At 43.2% G+C, this 21,574-nt stretch overlaps 1 protein-coding gene across 3 annotated transcripts in view; it reads right to left on the bottom strand.

Moving 5' to 3' along the window:
- CDH12 (cadherin 12) overlaps window positions 1-21,574 on the bottom strand; it is a 2,479,035-nt gene that overhangs the window by 1,813,693 nt on the left and 643,768 nt on the right. For all 3 annotated transcript variants that reach the window (XM_029590315.1, XM_029590316.1, XM_029590317.1), the window contains one exon: window positions 5,794-5,889. The gene's annotated coding sequence lies outside the window, so the exon portion shown is untranslated. The remainder of the gene's footprint in view (window positions 1-5,793; window positions 5,890-21,574) is intronic.

Raw genomic sequence — 21,574 nt, 5'->3', positions numbered from 1 at the left:
TGTTCTAGATCCTCCTTTCCATTGAAAAAGGCTCACCTCCTGTGCATGGAAACATTTTAGATATTTGAATGTCTCTATCATATTTCCCCTATCTTGCCTTTTCTTTATGGTATACATGTTTAGATTTTTAAGTCTATCCCTATATGCTTTAGAACGAAGAACACGGACCATTTTAGTAGCCACCCTCTGGACTGACTCCATCCTGTTTTTATGCTTTTGAAGGTGCAGTCTCCAGAACTGTACACAGTATTCCAAATGAGGTATCACCAGGGACCTACACAGGGGCAATATTTTCTCCCTTTTTCTACTGACCATTTCTTTCCCTATGCAGCCAAGCATTGTTTTGGCTTTTACTGTTACTTTATTCACCTGTTTGGCCAACTTAAGATCATCAGATACAATTACCCTCCAGATCCTACTCTTCCTTTGTGCATGTTTTTAACATTAAATCTTAGCTGTCCAACCTTAGAACATTCCACAATCTTCACTAGATCCCACCTCATGTTTTCCTCTCCTTCCTGGCTGTCCACCCTGTTAGAGATTTTGGTATTTTTGGCAAAAAAACAAATCTTTCCCAACAACCCTTCTATTATATCACTCACAAAAATGTTGAATAGAACCAGTCCAAGGACAAATCCTTGAGGTACATCACTGGTAACTACGTCTTTCTCAGAGAAATTTCCATTTACCACTACCCTTTTTCGCCTCTCACTCAGCCAGTTTCTGACCCAGTCAGTCACTAGGATCCATACCAAGGGTACACCATTTATTTATAAGTCTTCTGTGTAGAAATGTGTCAAAGGCCTTGTTGAAATTCAAGTATGCTACATCTAGTGGTTTCCCTTTATCCAACTATCTGATCGCCCATTCAAAGAAATTGATCAGATTTGTCTAACAAGATTTACTTCTGGTAAAACCATGCTGCCTCAGAGCTTGCAATCCATTGGATTCAAAAATTTGCACTAGTCTCTGTTTTAGCAGCGATTCCATTAGTTTGCTCACCACAAAGGGCAGACTAACTGGCCTTTAATTCCATCCTCAATAACTTCAAAGTTCTCTTGCCCTAGATTGATAGTACCCTGATAGAGAGTGCATCAAGCTAGGGTGAGAGAAACACTATAGAAATCTCATCTTTGTGTGACTTTCCTCACTCCAAATGACATCAGATCTTCACTAAGGTGTACTGTGCTTTTCGTACGTCTCATTTTCCATGTAAAGCTGGCCCCCAAACCATACGCCACCACCAAAACCTCACCTTGAGTTACTAGCTGGCCCTCCTACAGCAGTATAAATAGTTGACTAAAATGTATGCCATCCCAGAGGCTCTTCCTCTCCCTCCCTCCCCTCTCCTCCTCTGTCTCCCCCTTCTTCATGCCCAGAAATGCCCAAATCAGAATTTGTAATATTTATCACAATTTGCTTTATGGCCATTTCAGGTATATCACACACCTTATCACCAGCAAAAAAAAGATATAATTATTTCTGGCATTAATAGTGTGCATTACGCTATCGCACTGTGCTATAATGCCCCTCATTTTTATTAATCTTGCCAAAACCACACCCCAATCCCACCCCTTTGAATAAATTTGCATTTGCGCCATGTGCTGTGATAACTATCACGTGCATTATGGCGTTAACGCCATAATGCACTTTGATGAATGACCCTGTTTGTCAGATAAGTGTATCCAGGTAACTTGCCAAACCGCATGGTGGCTCAATATGGACCAATGTGAGTCTACTAACATGCAAATGTTGTGCCATTGAGAGGTTTGAAAATTGGGCTCAGTAAAACTAAACACTAACATTACTTTATTTTCTCACAAATTTGTCACTTTCCTTCCAAAGGTCTGCAATGGCTTCTAATCTGCTCTAACCTTGAGTTCAGATTGTTTTCTTTTCTTTTGAATGTCATACTGTTATGCCCCTTTCTATATCATAGCTTTTATTTTTTGTTCTATATCCCCACAGGTCACTTTCTCATCTCTGTCTTTTCCATAATTGTCTTCTTGTCTCTGTAACAACTATTTGCCCTTCTCTGACAGTTTCAGCTTCAAGTTTCATCTGAAGTTATAATACTTTAGAAAGCATTTTACTTATCTCCACTCTCTTTCTACTTCTTCTAATCAGACTGCAAGATTCCTCAGATTGAAATTAACACATAAAGCATGAGTGTCCCTAAATTGAAAAACAACCAAACATAATTGATGTAACTATTTTAAGTATAAATGTCACATCAAAATCTCTCCTGCCTGTAAATCTGGAGTCCCTTTGCAAAAAGCAGAATACATTAGAAATTACACTCCCCAATAAAAGTTTGATGAGAAACCTATTATGTAACAACATAAAAAATGGAATTATGGTTGCTGTTTCACATTAGCATACGTAAGAACAGGATGTCTAGGCTCCTGTCTGACCCACCTCCAAACCATTATTTAACTACTCATCATTATCTGTTATGTGTTTTTTTTCCTTTATTATTGTAAACTAGGGATGTGAATCATTTTTTGACGATTTAAAAAAATGGTCAGATATTTTTTAAATCATCAAAAATCGTTAGAGTCATGATACAATAGAAATTCCCCCGATTTATCGTGAAAAATTGTAAATCGGGGAAGGGGAGGGAGGGCGGGGAAACTGGCACACCAAATCAACCCCTAAACCCACCAAGACCCTTTAAAACGAATCCCTTACCCTCCCAAACCCCCCCAAAATGTTTTAAATTACCTGGTGGTCCAGTGGGGTGGTCCCGGCGCGATCTCCTGCTCTCGGGCCATCAGCGCCATTTTGGCCGCCAGTAATAAAAATGGCGCGATGGCCCAATAAAAAAAAAACCCACCCGACCCTTTAAACTGACCCCCTTAGCCTCCCCTACCCTCCCGACCCCCCCCCCCCCCCAAAACCTTTTAAAATTACCTGGTGGTCCAGTGGGGGTGTGGGGAGCGATCTCCCACTCTCGGGCCATCGGCTGCCACTAATAAAAATGGCACCGATGGCCCTTTGCCCTTACCATATGACAGGGTATCTGTGCCATTGGCCAGCCCCTGTCACATGGTAGGAGCACTGGATGGCCGGCGCCATGTTTAAAGATGCACTGGATGGCGCCGGCCATCCAGTGCTCCTACCATGTGACTGGGGCCGGCCAATGGCACGGATATCCTGTCACATGGTAAGGGCAAAGGGCCATCGGCGCCATTTTTATTAACGCAGCTGATGGCCCGAGAGTGGGAGATCGCTCCCCGCGCCCCCACTGGACCACCAGGTAATTTTAAAACCTTTTTTGGGGGTTCGGGAGGGTGGGGGAGGGTTTGATTATCGGATCGGGTGCAGCCGATAATCAAAAATCCAATCGGGCCAGGAGAGAAAAATTTTAAGATTTGGATCGGAACCGGAACTGGAACTAATCAGATTCCGGTTCCAATTCACATCTCTATTGTAAACTAAATGAAAAAAAAAAACAACAATATATTCTTTCCTCTCTAATCCTGCCATTTTACCTGGTATTTCTCATTTACTTTTTTACATTTGTTTATAAATTGACAAATTCCTTGTCACACTCCTTTACAAGAAAGCAACAGTTTTGAAACTCATTGGATCTACTGCATGAGAGTATCAGGATTTGCTTTGTAGTTTCACAAATATTCAGTACTCATTAGCCAATGTAACCATGCAGCTCTCTCTCCAAATGCAGAGCCCATAAGAACATAAGAAGTTGCCATACTGGGTCAGACCAAGGGTCCATCAAGCCCAGCATCCTTTTTCCAACAGTGGCCAATCCAGGCTACAAGAACCTGGCAAGTACCCAAACACCAAGATCATATGCTACTGATGCCAGTAATAGCAGTGGCTATTTTCTAAGTCAACTTGATTAATAGCAAGTAATGGACTTCTCCTCCAAGAACGTATCCAATCCTTTTTTAAACCCAGCTACACTAACTGCACTAGCCACATCCTCTGGCAACAAATTCCAGAGTTTAATTGTGTGTTGAGTGAAAAAGAATTTTCTCCGATTAGTTCTAAATGTGCTACTTGCTAATTTCATGGAGTACTTCCTTGTCCTTATATTATCCGAAAGAGTAAATAATTGATTCACATTTACCTGTCCTAGACCTCTCAGCCATCTCCCTCAGCCATCTCCAAGCTGAACAGCCCTAACCTCTAGTCTTTCCTCATAAGGAGCTGTTCCATCCCCTTTATCATTGTAGTCACCCTTCTCTGTACCTTCTCCAGTGCAACTATATCTTTTTGTGATGCAACAATCAGAATTGTACACAGTACTCAAGGTGTGGTCTCACTATGGAACAATACAGAGGCATTATGACATTTTCCGTTTTAGTCCTAATAATTCCTAATGTTCTGTTTGCTTTTTTGACTGCCACATCACACTGAGCCAATGATTTCATGTATTATCATCCACTATGATGCCTAAATCTTTTTCCTGGGTGGTAGCTCCTAATATGGAACCTAACATCATGTAACTACAGCAAGGGTTATTTTTCCCTATATGCAGCATTACCTTGCATTTGTCCACATTAAATTTCATCTGCCATTTGGATGCCCAATCTTCCAGTCTATTTATCACAAGCCACTTGTGATTTAACTACTCTGAATCATTTTTGTATCATCTGCAAATTTGTTTACCTCAGTCGTCGTATTCCTTTCCAGATCATTTGTAAATATATTGAAAAGCACCAGTCCAAGTACAGATCCTTGAGGCACTCCACTATTTACCATTTTTTCACTGAGAAAATTGTCTATTTAATCCTACTCTGTTTCCTGCCTTTTATCCAGTTTGTAATCCTCCTATCCCCTGTCTTTTTAGTTTTCTTAGAATTTATCTTCTCTTCGGAGCCCTTCTACACAAGGCAGCAATGTAATTTCATCACTGAATATGCAGATGTGCTACCTTTGAAATAATTAGCGCCAAATTAACAGCATTTGAAGCAAGATATTAAAGGTGATATTATAGGTGCATTTTCTAACAGGTTAGGAAAAAAACGAATGTGTAAAATTCACCTCTTTTGCTTGTCTAGGATAATTACAGATGTAGCGCTAATATCATTTTGCAATATATCTCAATCCACACCTAAACTGAAATTATTATGACTGATAAAAACACATAAGTATCTGAATGTGTTAGATATTTCTGTTATGAAGCAGATTCATGATAAACAAGTACAGTAAAGTATTATAGGGCAGGTACAATAAATAAATCATTACTATTATTGAAACATTGTTCTTACAAAAAACATGCCATAGAGTAATTCTAAATAGAACCCTCAGTAATATAACTCTCTATAAAGCACAATAATATTGTTTCTTAAAATCCCATTCAAAATCTGCACAAATTCTTCAAGTAATTAAAGTTTTAGATGCATACAATGCCACACTTCACACCCATGTGCTTTTGTCTATAAGGCATGACTGAAGTAGCCTGCCAGCTAGTTTGAGTTCATACATTGCCCAGACACTGTCTGTACTCATAAAGCAATGTCAGCAAATAAAAAATACTGTTTCAATCATTCTCATCAAGCCAGGCCTGACTCACTACCAATGTTTAAGAATCTAAGTTAAAAAACTGGAATTTAAATAACAATATCTTAATTAAATACATTAAAATTACATATTTTACTTATTCATCAAAACCTGAGCACAGCCCAAGAACTTGCATGAGTAACAAATCAATAAACCAATGGTCCTGTAAAAGTTGCTTATACACTGGCACAAAAGAGCGAGAAGGATCTTTCCAGCCATAATAGCAAGTAAAAACACCATTTTAAGTTTTGTTTCACTTACTAGGTCCACTTGCCAGTCCACTTTGATGCACTATAGTATATAACTGTCACAGCACATCCCACAGAGATTCAGTGAGGAATATATCCACCTGCAAACCTGAAGATAGAACAAATAGAAGCTTAATTTGGAAATGTTTGAGCTGCCAAAGCTAATAAACCTTAGTAAAGTGACACAATAAATCTAATTACAAATTATAAACACATACAAATCTGTCTTTTGTAATTCATTTGTATTAAATAAAAACAACTCGTACAATCAAAAGAGAAGGAAATACATTAAAAAAAAAAAGACAGGGAAGACAACAAAATGGCAGACAAACTGACTGAATTATTTGCCTCGATTGTTATAGAGGAGTATGTTGGGAATATACCCACACCTGAAACTTTTTTTTTTTTAATTTATTTCTTTATTGTAGTTTCAATTTATATGTCAGAAAAATCTAGACAAAGAAAGCAATATTCCATCAAGAAAAAACATAAAAATCCTCCATACATATTAGGAACAAACAAAGGAGTCTTTAGACCACTATCATTGAAGGGATTAAGAAGAAAACAAATTTGAGAAAAACATACCCCAAATATATTATATAGTGCTAGCAAAAGCCTAAGCTATCATGGTTTCAGCTAAAAAGTTACTGGTACTGGTGCCTCCCGGTTAGATAAAAATCCCTCAAGCTGACATGGCTCATAAAAAACATATTTGTCATCTCCCCACTTAACATGACATTTATAAGGAAAATGCAATGAAAAGGTGGCACCTAAAACCAATACCCTCTGCCGCTTCATAAGAAATAGTTTATGACACTGCTGAGTGGTTCTGACTATATCGGGAAAAATCCATACTTTACTGCCTAAGAAGAAACAAGATTCCATATGAAAGTACTCCATATCGGGTTCTAAAGCATAAATCACTAACAAGGTGGCATGGGTCTTCACAGCCAGTTGAGTTTTGCAAAAGAGCAGTCAAAACTAGGGATGTGAATTGTTTTAGGACGATTAAAATTATCGTCCGATAATTTTAATATCGTCTTAAACCGTTATGGAACACAATACAATAGAGATTCTAACGATTTATCGTTATAAATCGTTAGAATCGTGAGCCGGCACACTAAAACCCCCCTAAAACCCACCCCCGACCCTTTAAATTAAATCCCCCACCCTCCCGAACCCCCCCCAAATGACTTAAATAACCTGCGGGTCCAGCGGCGGTCCGGAACGGCAGCGGTCCGGAACGGGCTCCTGCTCCTGAATCTTGTTGTCTTCAGCCGGCGCCATTTTCCAAAATGGCGCCGAAAAATGGCGGCGGCCATAGACAAACACGATTGGACGGCAGGAGGTCCTTCCGGACCCCCGCTGGACTTTTGGCAAGTCTCATGGGGGTCAGAAGGCCCCCCACAAGCTGGCCAAAAGTTCCTGGAGGTCCAGCGGGGGTCAGGGAGCGATTTCCCGCCGCGAATCGTTTTCGTACGGAAAATGGCGCCGGCAGGAGATCGACTGCGTGAAGCCTTAGGCCCGCGCACCCAGGATACTGTATAGGCGCTCTATCCAGTATCCTGGGATGCGTGGGCCTAAGGCTTTTCGGACGCGGTTTACATTTACATATAATTAGGGTTCAGGATCGAGCGGTTGGTGAGCTGCACTGTGCGGGCGGTAACCGCGGGTGCCGTAGGCACTAACGCAGCTCTTCCTACCGCTCGGTACTGGATTGGCCCGATTGTATAATTATAGCATGGGTTATTTTTCCCTATATGCATCACCTTGAACTTATCCACATTAAATTTCATCATATTAATTTTACCTCAGAATATCACTTTTCATGTAAAATATGCGCTAAATGCATAATTTAAAATTGTGTATGGGGAGGTAGGGGTAGAGCGCCAGGCTGTAAGGTTTGCCTAGGGTGCCTAATACCCTTGCACTTGCCCTGCACCCCAACCAGGCATAGTTCATCAATGCTGCACCCCACCCAGGCATAGTTCATCATGTTTCAGGTCCTAGCACGCTTGTTAGACTCCTTGGTCCGTATTTCAAGATGGGTCGGGTGGACAGTACACCCCGGTTGACAGTCACACCGCATGCTGAGACTCTTCTTGTCTTGCCTCCTTGTCTTTCCCCTATCAGCAACCTGACTACCTCTACTCTGCCAGCCTGTGTTGCCCCTATCAAAACCACAGGGACCAGACTACCTCCGCTCCGCCATCCTGTCTTGCACCTATCAACTTTCTGCCACTCTGCCTTGCTGCCATACACCAGTCGATTCTACTCCTTGTGGTGTTTTTGCCACTATCATGGTTCCTCAGTTTGTTGATGCTAGTCTTTCTGCTGCTTTGTCCCTTTATCGACATCTTGTGGTTTTTTCTTATACTCATTCTGCTTGCTATGTTCCCCCTTCATTGTGCTGTAGGATGTTGATGCCACTTACTTGCCACTTTGCCTGGCGTGCTGCCTTCGAGGGTTCCTGCAACCGTTATTAGTGCTCTCTTTTGAAGCTATGCTGTGTTTTTGACACTCTCGCTGCTGCTTTGCACCTCTGTTAAAGCACTCTATCCACTCCTGGTACCCCTTTGCCCCTTTACAGTGCCTTAGGCTATTCATGCCATTTTGGTGCCACTTTGCCACAGTCTAAGTACATTGGAGCTCTTTTCTAGTTCTGATGATTGCTCCCCAGAAGTTTCATCAGAATTGATAAGAAAACCCCAATTCTGCAGCCAAAAATAGGCTGCAAATACTTCCCCCATTGATTTTAATGGGAAAATGGAAAACGAATAAAACGAATCAAACACATTTGTTTTTTCCCCATGAAACGAATGCAACAAATTTTGGTCCTGGCGAAATGAATAAGAATCAAAACAAATTTTTTCCTTCTGCACATCCCTAATCGCAGCTCTGCACAATCTTTGGTTCAGCAGGTCCCAGGCTATCATGATGACTCCCCAACTGGGATGGCTAGCTGCTATCTCCTGAGGATCTCTCTCTTGTTAGTGTTCTTGGGAGTTAACCACTCACCGATACAGGAATAACAGCATCCACTCCCGCAAGAAGTAGTAAATATATAGTTTCCTTCCATTGCAGAGAATCAAGAATGGCATGGTTGCTGCTCCCTTCAGAGATTTCCAAAGGCAATGTAGATCTTCTCTTTATCTCTTCCTTCTCTAACACTGTCACCATATGGTGGCTCAGTACAGCAGTCTCAGATAGGGTGCATGTTAAATTATCTTCAGTGTATGATAAAGTAAGGCAGCCACAACACTGAAACTAAAGAGGCTGTGATGGCTGTTGCACATAGCATCAAGTACAATCCATCATTCCCATGGCCTGTGTGCCTCAGAGAGTAATCTTAATTCTCCCCTCGGGATTAAAAAATGGTCAAATTGTCACATGGCACAGCACTGCCACTCAGCATCACCGCAGCCACTGTGGTTTTTCTCTCTGGGTACCTGGTAATGCTATTAATTCCACGGTGTTCCCTGGAGTCTTCTTCCGAGCCACGAGCAGATTGGTTACTCCCTGTCCTGGATTTAAGAGATCTAGCCATCGGTAAAATGTTTCGGAACAGCATGTCACAGGAATCAAGTGCTGAGAATGTCTCTGATATTTCACTAGTGTAATTCTCTTCACAGGAAGTGCCTCATGTTGAAGAGCCGTTGGTGTGATGACATCACATGCACATTTCTAAGCCAATTCTGTTGCGATCCTGCCCACGAGGAGCGCGGGCAGGTTCTTACCTCCACGTGGTCAGTCGGGCCGCTGGCGCTGCGGTCTTCACGGCCGTCATGCCGCTGTGCCTGGGCTCCTCTCCGGCTGCCTTTTGCCCTGCGCGACAGGGCCGACCCACTGCAAGCTTTCCCTCGTGATCGGGACCCCCGCTGCCTTTCCTGTGCCTCCCGAAGCACTGCAAGCCTTCCTGGGGTCTTCAGCCGGCAGGGAGGCCGTCCCTGCCGGTGCCTGCAGCCTCCTTACTCCCTCTGCTTGATTTCTTCGTGGCATGGAGCCGCTCCTGCAGCCTGCCATCTCTCCAGCTTCTGGGCAGGGCTGCTCAGCTACCTGCCTTGCTTCCTCGGGCCTTCCACATGGCTGAGGATGCCACCAGCTTCCAGCTCTCTCTTCTCCAGCTTCCTTAGGTGTGGGTGTGCGCCTCTTGCCTGTTTTTCAAGGGCCAGCCAGGTGTGGCCCTCTGCTGACCCCTCCCTGGGCGTTGTCCTTTTCAGCCCTACAAAAGGCTCAATGTCCATTCCAGCTTTGTCTTTGCAAGGAGTTGGTCACTCCTGGGATCCTGCTGTCCTTCGCTCCAGGATTCATCCTTGTTCCAGCACTTCTTCAAGGTCCTGTGTTTCCTGTTCTTCGTTGGAGCTCCTCGTCTTGTCCTGATGTTCATGTTCCAGTCCAGATGTCTGCCTTATATTAGTGATCCAGCCCTGAGGTATGTCTCCTGATCCTAATCCATGTTCCAGTCCAGATGTTTGTTCCTGATGTCCATGATCTAGCCTTGCTGTTGTTTCTCCTGATCCTGAAGTCTGTGATCCTGTCCTGCCATCCTGAACCCCTGGTTCCTCGTGCCACTCTTCCTGGTGTGCCATGTCGTGGTCCATGACCAGCCCCACAGGTGGGCGGAGTAGGGCGCTTCATGGTGCAAGGCCTACCTCACTTCTGCAGCACTAGCCTCCGGGAGACCTCCGCTTCTGTACTTAGCCCTGGTCTACGGAGTCCCTGGTGCTTGCTCCGTCCATGCCAAAGACTCTGCCAGAACCTGTACTCCCAGCGTGGTCCGCGACCAGCCACTGGCGGCTGAGTAGAGCGCGCCTTGGTGCAGGCCTCTACAGCTTCTGAGACATGCTCCATATCTCGTCTAGATGCTCTTCGAGTCCTGCGTGGTCCGTGACCAGTCCTGCAGGTGGACTGAGTAGGGCGCGCTATGTTGCAGTCTCATCCCAGTGCTTTGCCTGAGTCTTCTGATTACCTTGAGCCTTGCTTGAGTCTATGTCTTCTTTACCTCTATGTCTTCTGTACCTCGTTCCTTCCTGCGCTGGGCCCGCTCCCGCGGATGTAGGACAGGGTGGTCCGTGACCAGACCAGTGACCAGACCGTATTCCCGAGTCTCATCTGTGCATCCAAGTACCTCGTTCCTGAGTCTCATCTGACTCTTCATGTTCCGGTCTTCGCTGCCCTGGACTCCATCCGGCCTGCCGCTTCTTGCCGTACCCTGCGGCAGGTCTGAAAGGGCTTGGAACGGTCGGAGGACTGTTCATAAGACCACCATTGCGTTGTTGGTCTTCCGAAGCGTGCAGGTCCGGAGGAGGGTCAGTATCTCCAGTCATCTGTCTTCAGTCCAGTCTCACTCCTGTCCAGCCCATGCTTGATTAGCTTGATTAGCAGCCAGATGTCCAAATGCTTTCCTTTATTGGGTGGTAACACGAATATATGAACAATGCCCAACTCTGGCCGAGTTTCGCCCTCTTACAATGGGGCTACATCAGGGGCTCTACTTGAGTCGTGTTATGATGACAATCCAAAAGGTTATTGGAAAGGCTGGTTAAACTCTCAATGACAGCGGTACCTCAGTTTCTTATTTCGTAAACACCACAAGGGTTGCAAATGTGCCGAAATTTTTTGATGTGGTTGTGAAAACAAACACAGGCGGCAGTGTGGCTTTCCCTTGTTAACTCGAGTTAACAAGGGAAAGCCACACTGCCGCCTGTGTTTGTTTTCACAACCACATCAAAAAATTTCGGCACATTTGCAACCCTTGTGTTGTTTACGAAATAAGAAACTGAGGTACCGCTGTCATTGAGAGTTTAACCAGCCTTTCCAATAACCTTTTGTTGCACAGTCTTTTTTAAGACTTGGATTGTCATCATAACACGACTCAAGTAGAGCCCCTGATGTAGCCCCATTGTAAGAGGGCGAAACTCGGCCAGAGTTGGGCATTGTTCATATATTCGTGTTACCACCCAATAAAGGAAAGCATTTGGACATCTGGCTGCTAATCCTGTTTTGTCGCCCTCACGGCTTTGTTAGACAGCCTTCCTTGCTGTTTCTTCAGCCCATGCTTGGACATGCCTCACCTACCGCGACACCTCTTCAGAGTTCCTCTGGGGTCAAGCCTTGGCCCAAGAACACACATCTCCTGATAAGCGGACTGCTCTCCTAGCACTGCACAACAAATTTGCCCAATAATATATCAGTATAGCAGTAATATATATATATATAGCAGTAACATAGCAGTAATATATATAGTAATATAGCAGTAATATAGCAGTATAGCAGTATACCAGTATAGCAGACTATACTCCTCTTTACAGTCACTTCAACCCATTCCTCCTATGTCACTGCAGGGCCCTCAGGCAGCTACAAACCATCACTTCAGCTCCACGTACCCCTGCAAGCAAACCTTGGCAGCGTTTCACCCCTCTTCTACCACACCCACACGGGGCCAACTCTAATCAGCCAACGCAACACCTTTAACACAATACAACAGTTTTTCAACGGTCTTTCATCAGCAGCCCAGGAAGACTCTCTCCCTTCCCATTCTTATACAATTCTCTAATATCCTCCACCTGCCACCTCTTTACCCCCCATTCCAGTCTACCACTCTTGCCAAACTGACCTCCCAGAATGCATCCAGATTTTACAATCCCGATTCTTCATCACTGCCAACCATTGATAGGAAAATCAGCCAGGCAAGCACAACACCGCAACCTAAAATCCCTCACTCCAATGCTGATTACACCGATCACCCAACTTCTAGGCCTCACCCTATTTTCGCTATCATTATTCAACGCACAATCTCTAACCAAGAAATCACTGATTCTCGCCGACTATCTCTCCGACGCTAAGCCCGATATATGCGCAATAACTGAAACATGGCTTAAAGACTCAGACACAGCCATAATAAACCAACTACCGACACTGACATATGACATCTTCTCACTCCCCAGACAGAAAAAAAGGGGAGGCGGAATTCTTTTAGCAACTAAAAAAAACAAGATTCTCTCAACACCCAGTCAACTCATACTCCAAACTAGAAATCGGCTTTTTCACTTCAGACCATCTTCAAATTCTACTTGTCTACGCTCCCCCGGGCCTCCTGGAAACAGATGCATCTCCTATGGTGGAAATAGTCTCAACTCTGCTCAACTTGGACGCCCCAGCCATTATCCTAGGTGATTTTAACCTGCATGTAGACAATCCCACTCTTACTACCAGCTGTGAAGCCTTTCTCACAGCCCTCTCAGCAATGGGATTCAAACAGATAGTGAACAAACCGACACACAAAGCCGGTCACACTCTGGACCTTATCTTTGTTAACAAAGACATCTATCCTGCATCGCTCCTCAATTGCAAGACAGTACCTTGGTCAGACCACACTCTTATTTCGACCTCATTCTCACTGAAAGAATCCAGCACCCCCCCACGTTCCTTCACCCACATTTCTTTACAGAAAATCTTGCTCCTCAGAAGACTGCTCAACTTCCCCTTATAGACCTCACCGACCTGAACACGGCTCTCTGCTCTTGGAACAAAATTACAGAAGATATAGCCAACAAGCTCTGCCCACTATCTACAAAAAGGGCACACTCAAATGCTTCCAAAAGACAACCTTGGTTCACCAATGAACTTAGAGGGCTAAAACAATGCATAAGGCAGAAAGAGAGCAAATGGCGCAAAGCCCCATGTGCCAGCACACTCTCCGCCTACAAATCTACACTATACCAATACAAGTCCTCTACTCTAAAATCAAAAAGGGACTTTTACGCCTCCAAGATTCATAACCTGGTCTTCGATGCCAAAGCACTCTTTGCCTATGTATCTAGCCTTACCCAAATGAACCCCCTTGAAGTTCCTAGCAACCTAGCACAAGCTAAAGCGGAAGAACTAGCTCTATTTTTCCAAAACAAAATTGCCAGCCTTCTAACACAGCTGCCCTCCAATACCACCTCATACTCAACTTCTTTTAATCTCTACTTCAAAAGCACCCATCTTGAAGCTTTCGATCCCATCTCCTCCACTGAGATACAAGTAGCATTAAGGAGAATGAAACCTTCCTCTCATCCTACGGATCACATTCCTACGAAACTCCTCTTGACAATTCCAGACTCCATTTCCAAAATTCTGGCGGACATCATTAATTGTTCTCTCTCCCAAGGACACTAGCCAGAGGACCTTAAATTGGCTTCTCTCGAACCACTCCTAAAAAAACCCAATCTGGATCCTAAAGACCCAAATAACTTCCGCCCGATCGCCAACCTGCCCTTCATAGCAAAACTCATGGAAAAATTAGTGAACACTCAACTTTCAGACTACTTAGAAGATAATAATCTCCTGTTCCCCTCCCAACATGGGTTCCGCAAAGCCTTTAGCACAGAATCACTCCTCATTTCCCTGACAGACTACCTCATCATGGGCCTCGACAAAGGACAATCATTTCTACTGATTCTACTGGACCTCTTGTCAATCACTCCATCCTCATAAATCAGTTGGCGGCAATAGGAATTACTGGCGCCGCACTTAATTGGTTCAAAACCTCTCAACAACAGAGGCTACAAGGTTAAAATCCAAAACAAAGAATCATCACGTTACAATTCAACCGTAGGAGTCCTACAGGGTTCCTCTCTGTCCCCTACGCTCTTTAACATCTATCTCTTACCGCTATGCCAGCTCCTCTCCAGCCTCAATCTAAAACATTTTCTATATGCGGACGATATTCAGATAATAATCCCTGTTAAAAGACACATACTTGAAAACACTAGATCACTGGGAAAACTGCCACCAACAAATCAAACTCCTCCTCACTAGTCTAAACTTAGTATTAAATCCCTCCAAAACCAAACTCCTGCTTATCTCTCCCAAGAACAGTAACATCACTTCCACTCACCCTGGCATCTCACAATCCACACAACTGAGAGACCTTGGAGTTTTAATTGACAATCGGATGAATTTGAAAGCTTCTATCAACAAAACTACCAAAGACTGTTTTCACAAACTCCAAGTCTTAAAAAGGATAAGACCTCTCTTTCACTTGCAGGACTTTAGAACAATCCTTCAGGCATTAGTTTTCTCAAAGTTAGACTATTGCAATTCTATCCTACTAGGTCTCCCTTCCTCCTACACCAAACCGCTTCAGATGGTACAAAATGCGGCAGCACGAATATTAACAAACACCAGAAGAAGAGATCACATCTCCCCTATCCTAAAAAGCCTTCATTGGCTGCCAGTGCACTTCAGAATTCTCTACAAATCCATCTCCGTTATCTACAAAATCATTCATCAACATACTTCTATCGACCTGCAAATTCCTCTCCTCTTACACAATCCTTCAAGACCTACCAGAGATGTATATAGAGGTTCACTCCAGGTTCCTCCAACCAAAGCCACTAGACATATTACCTTGAGAGATCGGGCCCTCTCTACCGCCGGTCCCCCTTTATGGAATTCCATCCCCCCCAGACCTAAGACAGGAACCCTGCCTCCCAACCTTCAGGAAGAGACTTAAGACTTGGCTCTTCAAACAAGCTTTCCCGGACTCCAGCTAATGTCCTTCAACTTCAAGTTCTATAACACAACCAGCTCATTTAACTGTTCGTTGTAAAATTTCTTTTTCCTTCCTCTCCCAGTTTAAGCATCCTTGTTTTTTGTAACTGCTTTCTTCCGCACTTCAGTTCCAGTTTGTTTTTTCTTTCTATGCACCACTGTTTTAATGTAAACCAGCATGATGTGATTTTATCATGAATGCCGGTATATAAAAACCTTAAATAAATAAATCTAACCCACCCCCCTGCCCTATCTAACCTCCCTACCTTTATTGCAGGAGTTACGCCTGCCACCTGCGCATGCTGGCTAGTTGCCGGCGTGCCAACCCCTGGCACAGCTGCTGTGCCGGAGGACTCTGGACCACCCCCAGACCGCCGGACCACCCCCGGCCCTGCCCCCGGACCGCCCCTTTTTCAAAGCCCCGGGACATATGCGTGTCCCGGGGCAGGTTTTTGGGGTTACGCGTGTAACCCTTTGAAAATCTACCCCTATGTGTGTAAATACCATCACCAGTATCTCTTGGTGCTGCAAGATGCTAAGAGCAGAGCCCAGGCACCGGCCTGGATCTGAGCACCAGGCAAGGTGATTTTTTATGGCACAACTGATCAGGTCTAAAGGCACACTGGTTTGGAAACATGGGTGTATATAACCTATGTTGATGTGATGCAGTTTATTCTATTCTATCTGGTCAGTATTTTGGAGATCCTTCCTGATGCAAGCTTCAAAATGACGGTTTATGAATAAATGATTTGCACACATAAGCACCCACGTTAGGTCTTTCCGAATTCACGCAGTATGGGCCGGATTTTAAAAGGGTTACACGCGTAACCCTTTTAAAACCCCCCTGAGCGCGCCGAGCCTATTTTGCATAGGCTCGGCGGCACGTGCAAGCCCCGGGACGCATGTACGTCCCAGGGCTTCGGAAGGGGGGGGGGCGTGTCGGGGGCATGGCGCTGGCCCGGGCGCATGGTCGAGGCCTCCGGACCAGTCCCCGGGTCGGGTGATGGCGCGCCAGCAGCCTGTTGGCACGCGCAGAGTTACGCCAGCCTCCGGCCAACGTAACTTTAGCAACAAAGGGGGTCATTTATCAAAATGTGATAAGGCGTTTTCACATGCGTTAAGGGCCTATCGCATGTGAAAAGCCCCATTAATGCATGCGATAGCACCATATCGTCTGGTGCGATGCAAATTCAGAAAATAGGAGGAGTTAGGGGTGGAGAGTGGGCTGGGTTAGCCTGTCTGCGAAGAGCTATTGCACAGCTGTAACGCTGATTTTAAGTGCACCTCTTTGAATTGCGTTAGGCTGTGCGATAGCTGCAGTGACCGTGCGGTAAGGTTTCATCGCCCTTTGTGATGTCTACGTGACACCTACGAACAGAACAGTGGTCTCATGAAGATTTGATGACCTTTGGAGTGAGGAAACTCACTCCAAGATGAGATTTGGGCAAGATTCTCTCAACCTAGCTTGATGGACTGTCTACCTGGGTAACATCAAGCTAGGTTGAGAGAACATTGCCCAAATCTCATCTTGGGGTGAGTTTTCTCACTCCGAAGGCCATCAAATCTTCACAAGAGACCACTGTTCTGTTCATAGGTGTCAAGTAGAATGTCAAAGTGGCTCCTAACCACCTACACTCTTACCTAAACCCCACCTTGAGTTACTAGGTGGGCCTACCATAGGGATACAAATACCTACCTATGGGCCATGAGATTATGGCCAGTCTGTCTGTCTATCTGTCTCTCTCTCTCTCTGACCATTAACAATGGTCCCCCAGTGGTTGAATGCAGGAAATACAACAGGTCTGGCACTTATCACAAAATCTGAAAATGGTATCACAATTTGCACTAACTTAGCTCTTCACACAGGTAATTAGCGCAAATTGCCATAAATGCTATATTAGCATAAGACACACCCCTTTTCCTATCGCATGCGGTACTTAACACATTTTGATAAATCCAGCCCAAAAGTAGGGGGAGGTAGAAGGAAAGCTCCCTCCGAGGCCGCTCCGATTTCAGAGCGGCCTCGGAGGGAACGGACAGCGCGCGCAGGGCTCAGTGCACGCATGTTGCACAAATGTGCACCCCCTTGCGTGCGCCGACCCTGGATTTTATAAGATACGTGCGACTATGTGCGTATCTTATAAAATCCGGCATACTTTTGTTCGCGCCTGGTGCGCGTGCGCTGTGTTTTAAAATGTACCCCAATGTCTTTCAGACCCTGGATAAGTCATTTTGATACGACAAGTCCTTTGATCTTCACTTAATTTATTTGGACTCTGGATCTTTTTTGATATTTTTTGAAAAGAAAAATAAAAAATAAATGTAATAAATTCTATTGGGATTGTGCAAAAGTTCTGGTCATTTTTGATAGCTCAAATTGTGCACTAATGTATGACACTTAATTTCAAATTTTTAGTAAAAGTGGGGATAGCCCATCTTTTATATAATTGATAGGTTTGTGTAAAGAATTATTTTGCACTTTTTTTTTTTTAATCTCCACTGCCAGGCAGCATATACTAGTGCAATTGCTCATCAGCACTGCAGTAACTATGTGAACATATCACCTAGTTTTAAAACAAGGAAACAGGCAATTCCAGTGCATCTGCAAAATGAGCATGCCATGATGCTGGCTGCAGCTTCTGATTGAAGAGTCCAAATTGAATCAATGGGAATGATCGAGATGCAACTAGCCAACAGAACCAAATGCAGCCACACCACTGCATATAATAATTAAACCTATTTTAAAAATTCTGTATGCAATTTAGCATTGGGATGGTTATTTTAGTGTGGAAAACAGGCTAGAAATTCATAGCAAGGGAAAACTTTACTTGCTTTAATGTTCCTGACTTTTCTTAACTAATCAAATTTAATGCACTTGGAAAAATTTTTAATTATTAAATTCCTTTAGTGTGTTTGATTTGAAGGGTCCTTAATGATGGTTGTCTAAAATCTCTTTTTTTTTTAGGTTTTTCATAGACTTATTTTTGTGATGTATGAACTTCAGCTGACTTTTCTGTTTGGCTTGCAATCCTCAATAAATTAAATATCACTGTTCCAACAAAATACATTTTGTTCATCCTAAGGTATCAACTTTCACCTACTGTTAAAATTGAGGATTACAATTCTTTAGTAAAGGTGTCCATTTGGATTCCTCTAAATACAGGATAGGATTGATTGTTGTTGTTAGGGGGGTATTTTAGCTGTTAAAATACTATTGGCTATTTTAGTACAAAAATTGCATTAATTAATTTGTGGGTTGGTTGACGGGATGTAAAGTCAGCTGAAAAACATGTTTTTAATATAATTCTAAAATAGATTTAGTTGTACTAATGTTCTTGGCTACTGAATTCTTCCATTAACATTTAAAAATCACATTTTCTGCTGCAGAATGAATGTGTAAATGCAGCATAGTTCATCGTGCCTAGGAATTTGACATTGAAGGGCAAGAAATATTCTACCACCACAAAGGTAAATTTTAAAAAAGTCTGGCCTGTGTCAAAATTGGGAGATAAATGCGCATGTAGGACATGTGCGTGTCCACCCAAATTTTAAAAGTCACACATATGCGCACACAAGTGCCGACATGCAAATATCTTACATCGGAGAAAAAAAGGGGCGTGGTGTGGGCATGGCATGGGGGTTCCGGGGCAGGGCCAAAAGATGCGCACAAAGAACCTATGGGCTTAGGTGCATGCCCAGGTCCAGTGCTATGGAGGAGGTGTAAGTTACAAAAAAAAAAAAAATTATAGGCATCTGTGAGGTGTTGGAGGAGTCTAGGGTAACTGGGGGGACTGCAGACTAAAGAACCAGATGGGGGTTGGGAGGCCCTAGCAGAACACTGGACAAACTGGTGTGTGAACTGGTGAAACTGGTCCTCGGCTAGACGTGTATGTCATAAAATACAGGCTGTTGCACATCTGTAAGCAGACTTACCTGCTGGGCGCGCATAAGCTTAAAATTAAGTGCACAGATACATGCTCCTAGGTTATTGTATAACATGTATGCAATATTGTTCTTGGTTATCACCACTACTACAGTTTCAGTTCTGATCAGCCTCCATTAAAGTACTTTTGTGTTATAAAGAGTTGTATGCTCATGCCAGCCAATAACTTTAAATGTTTAAATATTGGTATATAATTAGTTACTGCTTGCCAATGCCTGCCATAACTGAAAAATGTAACTGAAGACGCATGACAATCTGTTGCAATTGCAAGGCAATTGTTGACTTTTGATCTATTCTATGCTGACAGAAAACAGACTTAGCACACCTTAGTAAATTGTTTAAAAAAAATAAATAAATTAGGTAGCACTGGCACTAACCATTTAAAAACAAGTCGCTCCGTTTGGTGCTCATTCCATCCTGTCCTTTTGAATAAATAGCATATAATTACTGCTTGCCTTCTGCAATTGGGATATTAAAATCAAGGTACTGACAATCTGTTGAAATGGCAAGGAAATTTGTAAAAGTGGTAATACCCTGCATTAATTGGAGGGTGGAGTTAGGTACCCTTAGTAAATTCTTTAAAAAAAAAAATGCAAATGAGCCTCCATGCTTTGAAAAGTCATAGATCTAGAAAACATCTGTAAGGTAATTCTGCTACTGCCTGCAGTGCTTGCAGGCTTACTTTCAAAGGGAAGGCCCTGCTGAGTTTTCCTTTGACAATGAATTTGGCCTGTCCACCGCATATCCTTTTGCACCCATGTGCTTTCTACCCCAATGTAAGTTGGTTCACAGCATGCACCAAAAAGTGCAGGCAGTGAACTGAGAACGAGATTATTGTGCTTATTTCTCTGCCCCAGTCTTACCTCACTTCATTTTTCCCTATGTACTTTTACCCACGGTAAGGGATTAGGGGTGACAATATGCAACCCATGTTTTTATATGAGCAAAAATTCATTTAGTTGTGTAATCACTTTGGTTATTGCCATCCTTGATAGGGAAGTCTGCAAGGAAAATCTAAATCTTTAATCAGGAGGATATTGTCATTGTAAGCTGTGTGGTCTACCAAATTCTGGATCTGATGTTTAGGAATTTACCACACAAATAACATCTGGAAAAACACTGTTAACTGCAGATGTAGAAGTAGATTGGTACCCCTTACTGAGATCATCAATGCATAATCAGTTCATCAGTATAACCTTAATGACTGTGGAGAGAGAATGAGGTAAGAGACCATAAAATTATATGCAATCAGGGTTTCATATTCAAAATTTCAACCTCATTTCAAAGAGAATGATGAGCACTGATAAGAATAAATTTCATGGTATGAAACTTGCATAGTTTCCATGGATCTAAACAATATATGCACGTTTTTTTTTTTTGAAGGGCAACAGATAAGCTAAGACATAGGCCAGATGCCATAGAGCAGGGGTGTCCCAACTCCAGTCCTCGAGGGCTGCAAACCGATCTGATTTTCAGACTACCCCTAATGAATATGCATGAGATAAATTTGCATATACTGCATCAACTGTATGCAGATCTGTCTCATGTATATTCATTAGAGATATCCTAAAAATCAGACCGGCTTGTGGCCCTCGAGGCCCGGAGTTGGACAACCCTGCCATAGAGCATAGTTCAAGAGGAAATACTTAAAATGCATGCATGGTGGGGAGGAGAAATAGAAAAGGGAAAGAGGCCTAGGAAAAAAAATGTCAGGAGTGATAAAAGGGGACATATTGGAAGACTCGTGGAGGACACAATAGTGGACATAGTATAGAAATAAACATTGTTTTGAAAAATTGACAGAACAGAAATACAAAAAAGAAAAATAAGCTTTGGAAGTCTGAACCTAATATTTTTATATTTTTCATCCACAAAAGATGCAGCTTTCATAGAAGGAACATTTCAGAAGGTTAACTAGCCAAAGGGCAAAATCCTCTCCTTTGTGGTTCCTGAAAAATCTGTTAAATAAGTTTAGTTCTAAAATATCTAAATACATGCAGATACTTTTTTCAGAATATGTTGCTTAATACCTTATACTTAGTACCTGTCCAAATCTTTTCATTTTTCTACTACAGTAGACACATTAATGGAATCTCTGTTGTGTATCTAGCACCAGCCATAACTAAAAGTCCATATGTAAATAGTCCTAGGGAGTTATGGCTAAATCAGCTATTGGACAATTGTATATGTCATGATTTTGCCTATTATGCAGCCCCCCCACAAGCAGAGGTCATCAGCAAGTCTCACTCACAGCCACTCTAGCCGCCCTACTGCTGATTCCATGGGGGTGATGACTCCAGGCCTACTTAAC

This window comes from Rhinatrema bivittatum, chromosome 2 (genome assembly GCF_901001135.1).
Source record: "Rhinatrema bivittatum chromosome 2, aRhiBiv1.1, whole genome shotgun sequence".
Classification (NCBI taxonomy): domain Eukaryota; kingdom Metazoa; phylum Chordata; class Amphibia; order Gymnophiona; family Rhinatrematidae; genus Rhinatrema; species Rhinatrema bivittatum.
This window is presented reverse-complemented; position numbering and strand designations above follow the sequence as displayed.